We start from the raw sequence: 11,480 nt of genomic DNA on the forward strand, positions 1-11,480 counted from the left end.
AGCACATTTTTAGAACATTCAACTCTCCTCCGTTGCCTCCAAACATGCAATGTTGTCATCAACAAATAGCAGGTGAGTAACGATAGAACATGAGGCACCAAGCCTGACGCTAGCCAATTGCTTCTCGCGCTGAGCTTGACGGAGCAGAGCTGAAAATCCCTCAACGCATAAAAGAAACATATCCGATAGACCTACCATGAAGCTTTACAGAGAATCTCGCTGTCGAGACACACCGCATGATCATCCTGATCCAACCTTCAGCGAAGCCCATTTTATGCATCATTTCCTCCAAAACCGCCATTCCACTCTGTCATACGCTTTCATCATGTCTAGTTTACATCGCATAGGGCCTTCTTCCTCTTTCGCTTCTGAATATCATGCACGCACTCATACGCGATCAAAACATTATCCGTGATTTTCCTTCCTGGCACAAAAGCGCTTTGTTCCTCTGAAATTAAAATGGGTAGGGTCCTCTTGAGGCGATTGGCCACCACCTTGGAGGCAATCTTATATAATGCATTACACAAACTTATTGGCCGAAACTAGGACATCACCTCAGGGAGGTTTGCTTTCAGTATAAGAACCAGAATAGTATAATTGAAATTGTCCAGGCAGTCCTTCCCTTCCAAAAACTCTCTGACCGACCTGCACACCGAGGCCTTTAGCAGATCCCAATATATGTTTCTGGTAAAAGAGCGCCGGTAGGCCTTCCGGGCCAAGCGCTTTTGTTGGTCCCATATGAAAGAGGGCAGTCTCAATCTCCAAATCCGAGACAACTCCAGTGAGTGTTCAGTTCATGCCCTCTGTCACGAAGGAATCCATAAGCTGCAATATTCTTCCCATGTTGTTGGAGCCCTCCGTGGTAAAAAGATTTTGATAGAGAGACCGACCATCCCCCGCATGCCCTCATTTGTATTACATACAGAGCCATCCTCACGCCGTAGGCCTCTGATCGTATTTTTCTGCCTCCTGTGAGACACACGATTTTGGAAATATCGTGTGTTTATGTCCCCCGCTTTTAGCCACTCTTGTCTAGACCTTTGGCGGAACATGATTTCTTCCCTCTCGTATAGATCATGAAGCCTACCTTCGATCTCGTCGACCTCCTGTGATGAACCCGAGATAAGGGCATTGGTCCGAGCATCATCAAGTTTACTCCTCAGATCTTTCAGTTCTTTTCTCACTGACCCAAACGTTTCAAAACTCCATCTTTGCATCGAGGCCAACATCTGGTGGAGCTGTCTCCAAAATCCAGAAATGTCTAGCCCATTAGATGGGATAACGCCCCACGCCCTCCTGATCATCTCTCCATAATCTTTGTGTTTGGACCACATTTCTTCATAAGAAAAACCCCTCCGCTCCCTCTTATCCACAGCCGCCATGCTCACCAGATATGCGAATTGTGGTCAGACTCCTATATAGGTGATGCCACCCCTCGATCCAACCACAAAGAACTACAAGAATGAGATAATCTCATGATAACCAAATAAGCCATAATTTTAGGATAACCATCAAAATACACGTGAATATCTTGTCATATCTGGGTTGTGACTACGAATAAGAATGGAAAGACATATCCCTCTTTTGTAAGAGTATTGGCTCTATTAAATTGTACTCCTATGTCCTAACACTTAGTGCTTGTTGGATGTGATAAGTGAATGTCTGTCCAAATCACAACAAAATAAAATATTAATGACTTGGTTGCCATAAAACAGACAAGTAAGTATTAATAAATATAGGTTACTTTTATCGAGTGTGAGACAATGATTTTCTAAGGTTAAATTCAAAGAAACTAAATTACATGATTCGTTAATGAAACACGAATATCCATATCAATATGAGACAGAATCCAAGAATAAAATACATTATAAAAAATAGTAAGACCATGTTTGGGGATCAGTGGGTAAGAGAGAGAAAGAGGGCGAGAGGGAGGGGGGAAGTTGGCGTCAATTTTCAGCAACTGCATGCCAAATCATCATGTCTCGCCACGCATTTTTTTATGTCTGGTCCTTTCCATTTCAAAAACCAACCGCATCGGTCATAGGCACCACTAATCCACCACACAGGCACACACCCGTCCTTCCCTATATCCCAATGATATCTTAGACCTAGTATGGATAACAATAGTGGTAACATGCATTTCATGCATGCAAAAGATATGATGTCGTAACTAGCTATTTTACCATTACATCATACTTTTCAAGACAATATGAGTTTAGAACCTAATATATATGACTTTGTATCATAGATATGTTATTACCTGCTATGAAGGTAGTAACATATGTTACTACTCTATGTTACTTCCCCGCTTTGACTAGCCATGCCTACACGAAAATTCTACAATCATATGTGGAGTGAATTGGTTTGTTCAAGTTGATTAAGAATTGAGACCGTGAGAATTTTTGGTGGAACTTGCCCGTAGGTATAGGTGTAGAAATTTTTGTTATTACATTGCAGAGTCATTTAATCTCGAGAAGCGGTATGTTATGATAACATAGGGAGTTGCCACAAACACCACTCTCCTCATTTAATGACAAGTAAGAACATCAAAATGTCTAGTGGGAGTACCTAATAGCATCTCTAGCAGGCGATGTGTAATAGGGGAGGTGATGTAAAAAAGTGGGTGATGTGTAATAGGGGAGGTGATGTAAAAACTAACTTTTTTACATCATGTTGGGCACAAAATGAGTCTCCAACAGGTGATTTATAATTTTGGGCCATCTGATCCGATGTAAATTCATCACCACTATGGTGATGTAAATCAAATTTGCCACGAAGGGGAGAGAGGCTAGCCGCCAGCCTAAAACTTCATTTCCCCTCCTGCCTCTTGCCCACCACCTCCCACTGAACGCTGCCAGTATAGAAATCAAGCCATGTTGTGAATCGATGTCGCCCTGCTCCGTTGGCTCTTCCGCCGCTCCGCATGTCCATGCATGCTGCCCGGTTGCACTGTGAATCGGCACACTTACAATTTTGGTTCACGGACGGCCAATTGGGGACCTTCCACCATGGCTAGTCCAAGATACAACTCTTGCAAGGATCCATAGGCAAGCCAAATTGCTAGCCCAATCACATGCATGCATGCCTCATTAAATGCAGATATAATCTTTAAGGGACAATGCATTGGGGTGGTTGTCTATGCATTATGGAAGGCCTAATGAATGGAGAGTCTTGACTTAATACCCAAATCACTTCCTTCTACCTCAACATTTTTCACACACAAAATTTTGGAGAGGGCACGTGCCCCACTGTGCCCCCGCACCCCACCCTAGTGTAGCACGTACAAGTTTGCATGGCCTTCCACTTTGCTAAAGCGTGGTGCATAGCCGACTTGATTTTAACAAAAATAACCTAATTGTGAACGAAAAACACAGAATGACCCTCCGGCCAAACTATATCACCGGACTAATCCTTTTGTGTGGCGCCCTTGCCATCGGTGCCACACCTCACTGTGTGGCGCCACACATCCATGCCGACGTGGCATGGTCGACGTTGCGTGCCATTTACCAGCCGATGTGGCAGGGATGTGTGGCGCCGTTCGCATGGGCGCCACACACTGAAAGTGTGGCGCCGTTCCGAAGGGCGCCACACATCCACTTAAGTGTGGCGCCCGCCCCAGCCCGACATAGCCCTTCTCCTCTCTCTGTTTCACTTGGTGAAGAACAAGGTGGCCGGCTCTCTCTCCCCCCTCAAATCCCTACCCCAATCTCTTGTATTTCCTCAGATCTTCCCGTGGAGATCGTTCCCAACCCGTTCCTTGAGGTAATCTCCTCCGCTCCCCTTCTTTTCATCCAATGAATTGATGGATTTGGTTGGATCTACATGTGAAACCCTAAGTTGATTTGAGCGTGGATGTAGATTTGGTTGATCTTAGGGTTTGTTGAAGTAGGACAAGTGGTAGGTCTAGGTAGTATGGGTAGAAACCCTAGGTTGATTTGTGTTGATTATGGTAACTAATGAGCTCATGTATGTATGTGTTGTTCACATTATGCTAGGGGGATGGAAAGAATTGTTCATGTTCATCTTGTGGACAAGGATGCTTTTTTGAAGGGAAACCTAGAGCAGGACCCGGAAGAGGTTGACTTGGTGTTTAACCGCAGCCCTAGCTTTGCCGAGGTGGTAGCACAAGTGAGGATTGAGTTGAATTGGAATGGGCGAATTTATGGTGTTGAGCTGGAGGGAAGACGTACATAATGTGGGGTTTGGAATGCACACCCGTTGGAAGACAATGCGTATCAACTCCGAGCAACGTTGGTCCGTTTAGAAGGAGATGGTGGCTGAGTCACAAGACAAGGCTTTGGAGTTGTTTGCAACCAAGACGGTTGATGCTCATATCGAGCTTGACCTTAAATGGCGCTCCTCCCCCATTGAAGCTAGGAGTCCACCACCCATGAGCCAAGAAGAAGCCACCAAAACTCCCATTGTCCAATCTCCCATTGCCCAAGATCCACCGTTGGAGAAGGAGTATGACGAGCATGACGACGGTGATAATGGTTTCGAGATGAATTACAACAATGTTGGTGATTTGGATGCATATTTGACGCAAGAGGACATGGTCCACTCCATTCCTTATTCCTGATGCTATGCCTCGGACTCGGATGATGATGGACCCGATGAAGAAGTTGATGAGGATGGCTTGACGGCTAAGGAAGCCGAAAGAGCCGACATCTTCAAGAAGGTAACCAGATGGGATATTCGGATACCATTGTTCCGTGATGTTAGTCTTGCGGATGGAGTCGTGGGATGGTGGCAAAAGTTTACTTCTTGGAGCTAGGCCAATTTCCAAGAGAGATGTGGATGCGAGGACGGCTATGATCTTTAAAGGGCTCACATTTGATACCTTCTTGGAATTGAAGGTATGGTTGAAGGAGTTCTCGATTAAGCATCATCGCCCTTACACCGTTGTTCACTCACACTTGAAGATGCGGTACACGCTAAAATGTGTAGATAAAGGGTGCCCATGGGTTATCCGTGCAAGACCTTTCAAAAAAGGGCCCTCTTGGCACATAACAAGTTGTGTAGCCACTCACATGTGTCGGGGGCCGAAGCTTGATGCAAAGGATGCACAGCCGGACCACCGTCAACTCACATCCGAGTTCGTTGCATACAAGCTCTCGGCTGAGATATCATCACTTCCAACCATGAGCATAGGTCTGTGCAAGATACGGTGAAATCTCGCTTTGACTACAACTTCAAGTATGGGAAGGCATGGAAGGCCAAAAAAGCCGCATTCAAGATGTTGTACTATGATTGGGAGGAAGCATACAACCAAGTCCCTAGGTTGTTGTTAGCGATGGCCGCTACTAACCCGGGCATGGTTCATGTGGTGGAGCCTTCTAGTACCAAAATGACATTGCATGACGGTAAAAGAGTGAGGGTATTTCATCGTGCATTTTGGTCATTCGAGCAATGCACGAGGGCATTCGAACATTGTAGGCCGGTCATCGTCGTCGATAGTACCTTCTTGATCGGGCAGTACAAGGGCACACTATTGGTGGCCATAGCAAATGATGCGAGCAACTGTTTAGTACCATTGGCTTTTGCATTGGTAGAGGTTGAGAACAATGATAACTGGGAATGGTTTTTCCATATATTGAGGACGAGGGTCATACCACCCTCAAAGGAAGTGTGTGTTATCTCGGATCGGCATCAAGGAATTCTCAAAGCGGTGGAGCTTGACATTCCTGGGCATGCTCCCGTGCACCACGGATGGTGCATGCGGCATTTTTGTGCAAACTTCTACCGGGCATGTAAGAACAAAGAGTTTTCTGACCTCCTTCAAGATTGCTGCCTCGCTTACTCCGAGCGCCCCTTCGCAAACCTATACAATGACTGGCTGAAGCACAAAGAGCTCAACGCATGTGGTTTTGAGTTTCTTCAGAGGCACCTTATATTTAACTCAAAGTGGGCACAAGCTTATGATGAGGATGGGAGGAGATATGGTCAAATGACAAGCAACATGGCTTAATGCTTCAACAATGTGTTGAAGGGTGTCCGTGCATTGCCCGTGACGGCAATAATTCAATACACATTTTGAGAAGTTGAATGTCTATTTTCAGAACCACACCGAAGAAACGGAGAAGGAAATTGCTAGGAACCGCGAGTTCCCAACGAAGGTTGAAGAGTTCATGGAATTTCAGGCGATGAAGGCGGACTCCCAAACGGCTACATGTTATGACAATGTTGACTAGGTTTATCAAGTGACTGAGCCGGGAGGCACCACACAAGGTGGTGTCCAACACGGTGGTTGGGCTTTCCGTGTGTCCCTAAAGACATGTGAATGCACATGTAGGAGGCCATCTTTGCTTCATTTGGCTTGCTCCCACTTGCTCACAGCAGCACGCACTAGACGTGTGGACTATAATCACCCGATCACCGTTCGGGAGTCCGAGTTCTCCATCGAAGCCACAAAAAGGACATGGGCTCCAAGGTTTTCTCCCTACTTGGACCAATCACAATGGCCGGAGTACCATGGAGTCCAAGTTTGGCCAGATCCAGAATGGAAGGTTGTGAAACATGGAAGAAGAAAGACAAAGAGGTATCACGGAGATATGGATAGATGGGGTCATTCAGGAAACAAATTATTCCAAGAGGCTCGCGAGCCAACTAATTATGGATCATGCAATAGTAAGGGCCACAATAGAAGAAAATGTTCAAATGGCAAGAAGTCAAAGGGCAATGATGCTAGCACAAGCCAACAATCAAGTATCCAACAAGCTTCAAATCAACCTCCAAGCCAACAAACTCCAAGCCATGAAAGTCCAAGCCAACAAGCTCCTTCGCAACAAGCCCCAAGGCAACAAGCACCAAGACAACAAACTCCAAGGCAACAAACTCCAAGGCAACAAGCTCCAAGGCATCAATCACAATGGCAACAACCTCCAAGGCAACCAAGGTTCCATGTAGGGCTTACTAGAGGTCGCCATGGCGGACGTCGGGGTGGTAGTATGCTAGGATACCTAGCGGGGTGATACGTCTCAAAAGTATCTATAATTTCTTATGTTCCATGCTACTTTTATGACAATACTTGAATGTTTTATACATACTTTACATCATTATTATACATTTTCCGGCACTAACCTATTAACAAGATGCCAAAGCGCCGCTTGCTGTTTTCTCGTTGTTTTGGTTTCAGAAATCCTAGTAAGGAAATATTTTCGGAATTGGACGAAATCAATGCCCAGGGTCCTATTTTTCCACAAAGCTTCCAGAAGACCGAGGGGGAAAGGAAGTGGGGCCACGGGGCGCCGCCACACTAGGGTGTGGGGCCCCCATGACCCCTCCGACTCCGCCCTTCCGCCTACTTAAAGCCTTCGTCGCGAAACCCTCTGTACCGAGAGCCACGATACGGAAAACCTTCCAGAGACGCCGCCGCCGCCAATCCCATCTCGGGGGATTCAGGGGATCGCCTCTGGCACCCTGCCGGAGAGGGGAATCATCACCGGAGGGGCTCTACATCATCATGCCCGCCTCCGGATTGATGCGTGAGTAGTTCATCCTTGGACTATGGGTCCATAGCAGTAGCTAGATGGTTGTCTTCTCCGCTTGTGCTATCATTGTTTAGATCTTGTGAGCTGCCTAACATGATCAAGATCATCTATTTGTAATGCTACATGTTGTGTTTGATGGGATCCGATGAATCTAGAATACTATGTCAAGTTGATTATCAATCTATCATATATGTGTTGTTTATGTTCTTGCATGCTCTCCGTTGCTAGTAGAGGCTCCGGCCAAGTTGATACTTGTAACTCCAAGAGGGAGTATTTATGCTCGATAGTGGGTTCATGCCTCCATTTAACTGCGGGACAGTGACAGAAAGTCCTAAGGTTGTGGATGTGCTGTTGCTACTAGGGATAAAACATCAATGCTTTGTCTAAGGATATTTGTGTTGATTACATTACGCACCATACTTAATGCAATTATCTGTTGTTTACAACTTAATACTGGAGGGGTGCGGATGCTAACCCGAAGGTGGATTATTTAGGCATAGATGCATGTCTGGATAGCGGTCTATGTACTTTGTCGTAATGCCCCGATTAAATCTCATAGTAATCACCATTGATATGTATTGAATCTTGATTTGTCAATTGCCCATCCGTAATTTGTTCACCCAAGCATGTTAGTTATCTTATTGGAGAGACACCACTAGTGAACTGTGGACCCCGGTCCATTCTTTTACATCTGAATACATTCTACTGCAATCATTGTTTTTATTGTTCTTTGCAAACAAACACCATCTTCCACTCGATACGCTTAATGAAAGTATAGAGATGGTAAACCTAGAGGGGGGTGAATAGGTTTCTACAGATTTTAATTCTTTCTTTGCAATATTAGGCTTTGCGGAATATAAAGGTGAGCCTAATGCAAACTAGGTGAAGCAACCTATATGAGGATACAACTAACTCGAGCACGAAGGCTCTCACAGAGCGATTAAATCACAAGTAAGGAGTTCGGTTAGAGATAACCGATAGCACGCGGAGACGAGGATGTATTCCCGTGTTCCCTTGCTTTGCAACAAGGTACGTCACGTTTGGAGGAGTGGAGGTCCCACGAAGGATTCCCGCGCCACGAAGGCTCACCCTATTCTCCGGAGCCTATCCCACGAAGGAATAGCTCTCTCACTTGTGGTAGACTTTGAGGTAGCCTCCAAACCTTCACAATCTTGCCCGGAGCAGATCCACAGCCCGGATGCTTCCGGACTCCTTCTTGCCCACCTAGGGTTTCCAAGGAACCCTAGGAAGCAAGCTTCTTGATGAATACAAGGGGGAATGAGATTTGGCTTGGTAGAACGGTAGATCAGGTCCTCCTCTATCGTTTCCCGTGAGGGATTTGAGTTTGGGTGGAGGAGGAGGGAGATCCGAGGCTTTTGGTGTTTCTAACAATGGAGTATGGAAGAAGGAGCTCAAGAACAGCTTGTAGTGTAGTGCCCAACCTGTCTAGAGGTAGGAGAAGGGCTATTTATAGTGTTCTTCGAAATATGGCCGTTGCCACTTGCCACCTCAGCATTTTTCCTCGACAAACCCGGTTGACCGGGCCACGGACCGGACAGCCCGGTCCGGAGGCCGGTCGGACCGGATCGGTGACCGGAGCTCCTTTGCGTCGTCCCGGTGCTTCTCCGGTTGGTGTCCGGTTGCTGCCCGCTGCCGCCCTGGCCGACCGGACGGAGCGCCGGACCCGCCGGTCAGGGGCCCGGTTGACCGGTCGCAAACCGGATCTGCTGGCTCCTCCATTGGAACCCGGTTGCCGCCCGGTTGACCGGCCAGCACGCCGGACTGGCCGGTTGCTGGCCCGGTTGGACCGGGCTGGTGACCGGATTTCTCCTGTAGCCCCCTTTTGATTGTTGTTGAAATGGGGGGTCTCCTTTAGCCTTCTTGTTCCTTTGATACACCATTTACGCCTCATTGCCTAATACCTGAGATTATCCTTATAAACACATTAGGCCAAATACTTTAGCACGGTGTCATCGTTACTAAAATAATGGATAAGGGTGAAATACCCTTACAATCTCCCCCTTTTTGGTATACGATGACAAACCGAGCTAGAGTCACAAATAGATATTATGATAAGCTCTAAACCTTGATTCCATATAAGATATTACGAAAGCTCCCCCATAATGTGTGCACTTGGAGAATTTGCGTTTGAATGCAAAGTGCACCATTTGTGAAACATGAGAAGCTCCCCCAATATCTTTAGGAAACAAGCATGGTATGGAGATGTGCATATCAAGATATATAAGCATAGCACACATAATCATCCTAACATAGAGTAGCACACATAATCATCCATACATGAATTATTGGAAATAGCAAATGGTTCTTGAAAAATCAAAGCAAATAAGCACAAGCCATATAAAATCCAAATAAAGCAACTCCCATGACTTGTGATAATCAAAGAACCCCGTGGTTCCCTAGACTCTACTCTCTTCTCCCCCTTTGGCATCGGAACACCAAAAAGGCGAAGGAAAAAGTAGAGATGCTATCGCACCCATCAATAGAACTCATGCCCGGTGGAGTAGGAGCCCGCGTCATCATCACTGGCAGCCGAATCAACTTCATCCTCATCACCATCATCATCAGCAGGAGGAGGAGTAGGAGTACGAGCAGTCCTAGGAGGAAGAGCACCATGAGCATACATGGAGAAGTCAAAGTTCTGGATCATCTCATCGGTGATGGGAGGCATCTCCCACTGAGGTGCAACCATAGGTGCCAACTCGGGTCCAGGAGGAGGAACAGGGACATTCCTAGTAGCCATAAACTCGTTCTGTCGCCTCCTGGTCTCTTGGTTCAAAGCAAGACTCTGATGTGCAACATCATTAGTGTTCTTGCACATTTGCCACATGCTAGAGAAGAAGCGAGCGGCACCATGCTTGGGGCGCCGAGAGTAGCCGGAGCTAGCATCATGATCATGGCGTTCCTTGGAACGGCGCTCGCAGCTGGGCATCATGGAGGGAACATCCGGACGAGTGGCCTCCCGAGTGGGGATCTTGAAGGCGTCCATGATGACTTTTTCACCAATAACGTTCCGAGGAGCGGGAACAATGTAGTTGATGAGCCGCTGAACATACCGGGCGTAGTTGGGAGTCATACGGTCCATAACTCGCTCTCTTCGGCTCACGGTAGATAAGATCACAGCCATCAATCTTCCTTACCCTGTCAGGATGACAATAGTACATCAAGTTGAGGTGATAGTTCCGGACTTCACTGGAGTCGCCAGACTTGCTGATGAGGTTCTCGCGGAACAGCTTGGCAAGGACAAGGTATGAGTAATACATCCCAGAGATAGTGGGAGGTCCAGCTGTAGGGTTCGCAGGGTAGCAGAAAGAGATGTCACCCCTAGTAAGCCTGGACCGTGAATGAATCATGTACCCTGGATTACTGTCATCACCACAACCCATGGCTGCACGGAACTGAGAGTAGGTGCATGAGTACTTTGTCTTGCCGGTCATCCAGGTGAGGGTGCGGTCCTCATCATCATGGAAGAAGACGGTGCAGTGAAATTGACGGACAAGGAGTGGACAATAGGTAGGATCATCTTGGGTATCATCAGGCTTGAGGCACACAAGGTCATACACTCCCAAATTCTTCAAGGTTTGAACCACAAAACGGTACTTTGTGGCTTCATGCAAGGCAAGCTCGGCAGGATTGATGGCCTTGGGTGATACAATATTACCATGCTTCATATACTCATGAGAATCATAGTAACCCTCCCAGAGGACTGCTTGTGTGTTGGTCCGTAAGGCCTTGTCCGAACGAGTGTAAGTTGGCTTTGCAAAGCGATACGGATTGACTGTCCTCCATGCCTTCCACTCAAGGCGGTTTGCAGCCCCAACATTGACGGTTGGCACTACCTCATCATCCTCATGGGCAACATGCTTATCCTTGTGCTTGGTAGCAACAGACTTGGTTCTACCCCCAACTGAGCTGCCACCGTCAGTACCCTGCTGAGCTGGAGGGGGAACGCGGTTACTAGAACGGCGAGGA

The sequence above is a fragment of the Lolium rigidum genome, unplaced genomic scaffold (assembly GCF_022539505.1).
Source record: "Lolium rigidum isolate FL_2022 unplaced genomic scaffold, APGP_CSIRO_Lrig_0.1 contig_32025_1, whole genome shotgun sequence".
In the NCBI taxonomy this organism is placed as follows: Eukaryota; Viridiplantae; Streptophyta; class Magnoliopsida; order Poales; family Poaceae; genus Lolium; species Lolium rigidum.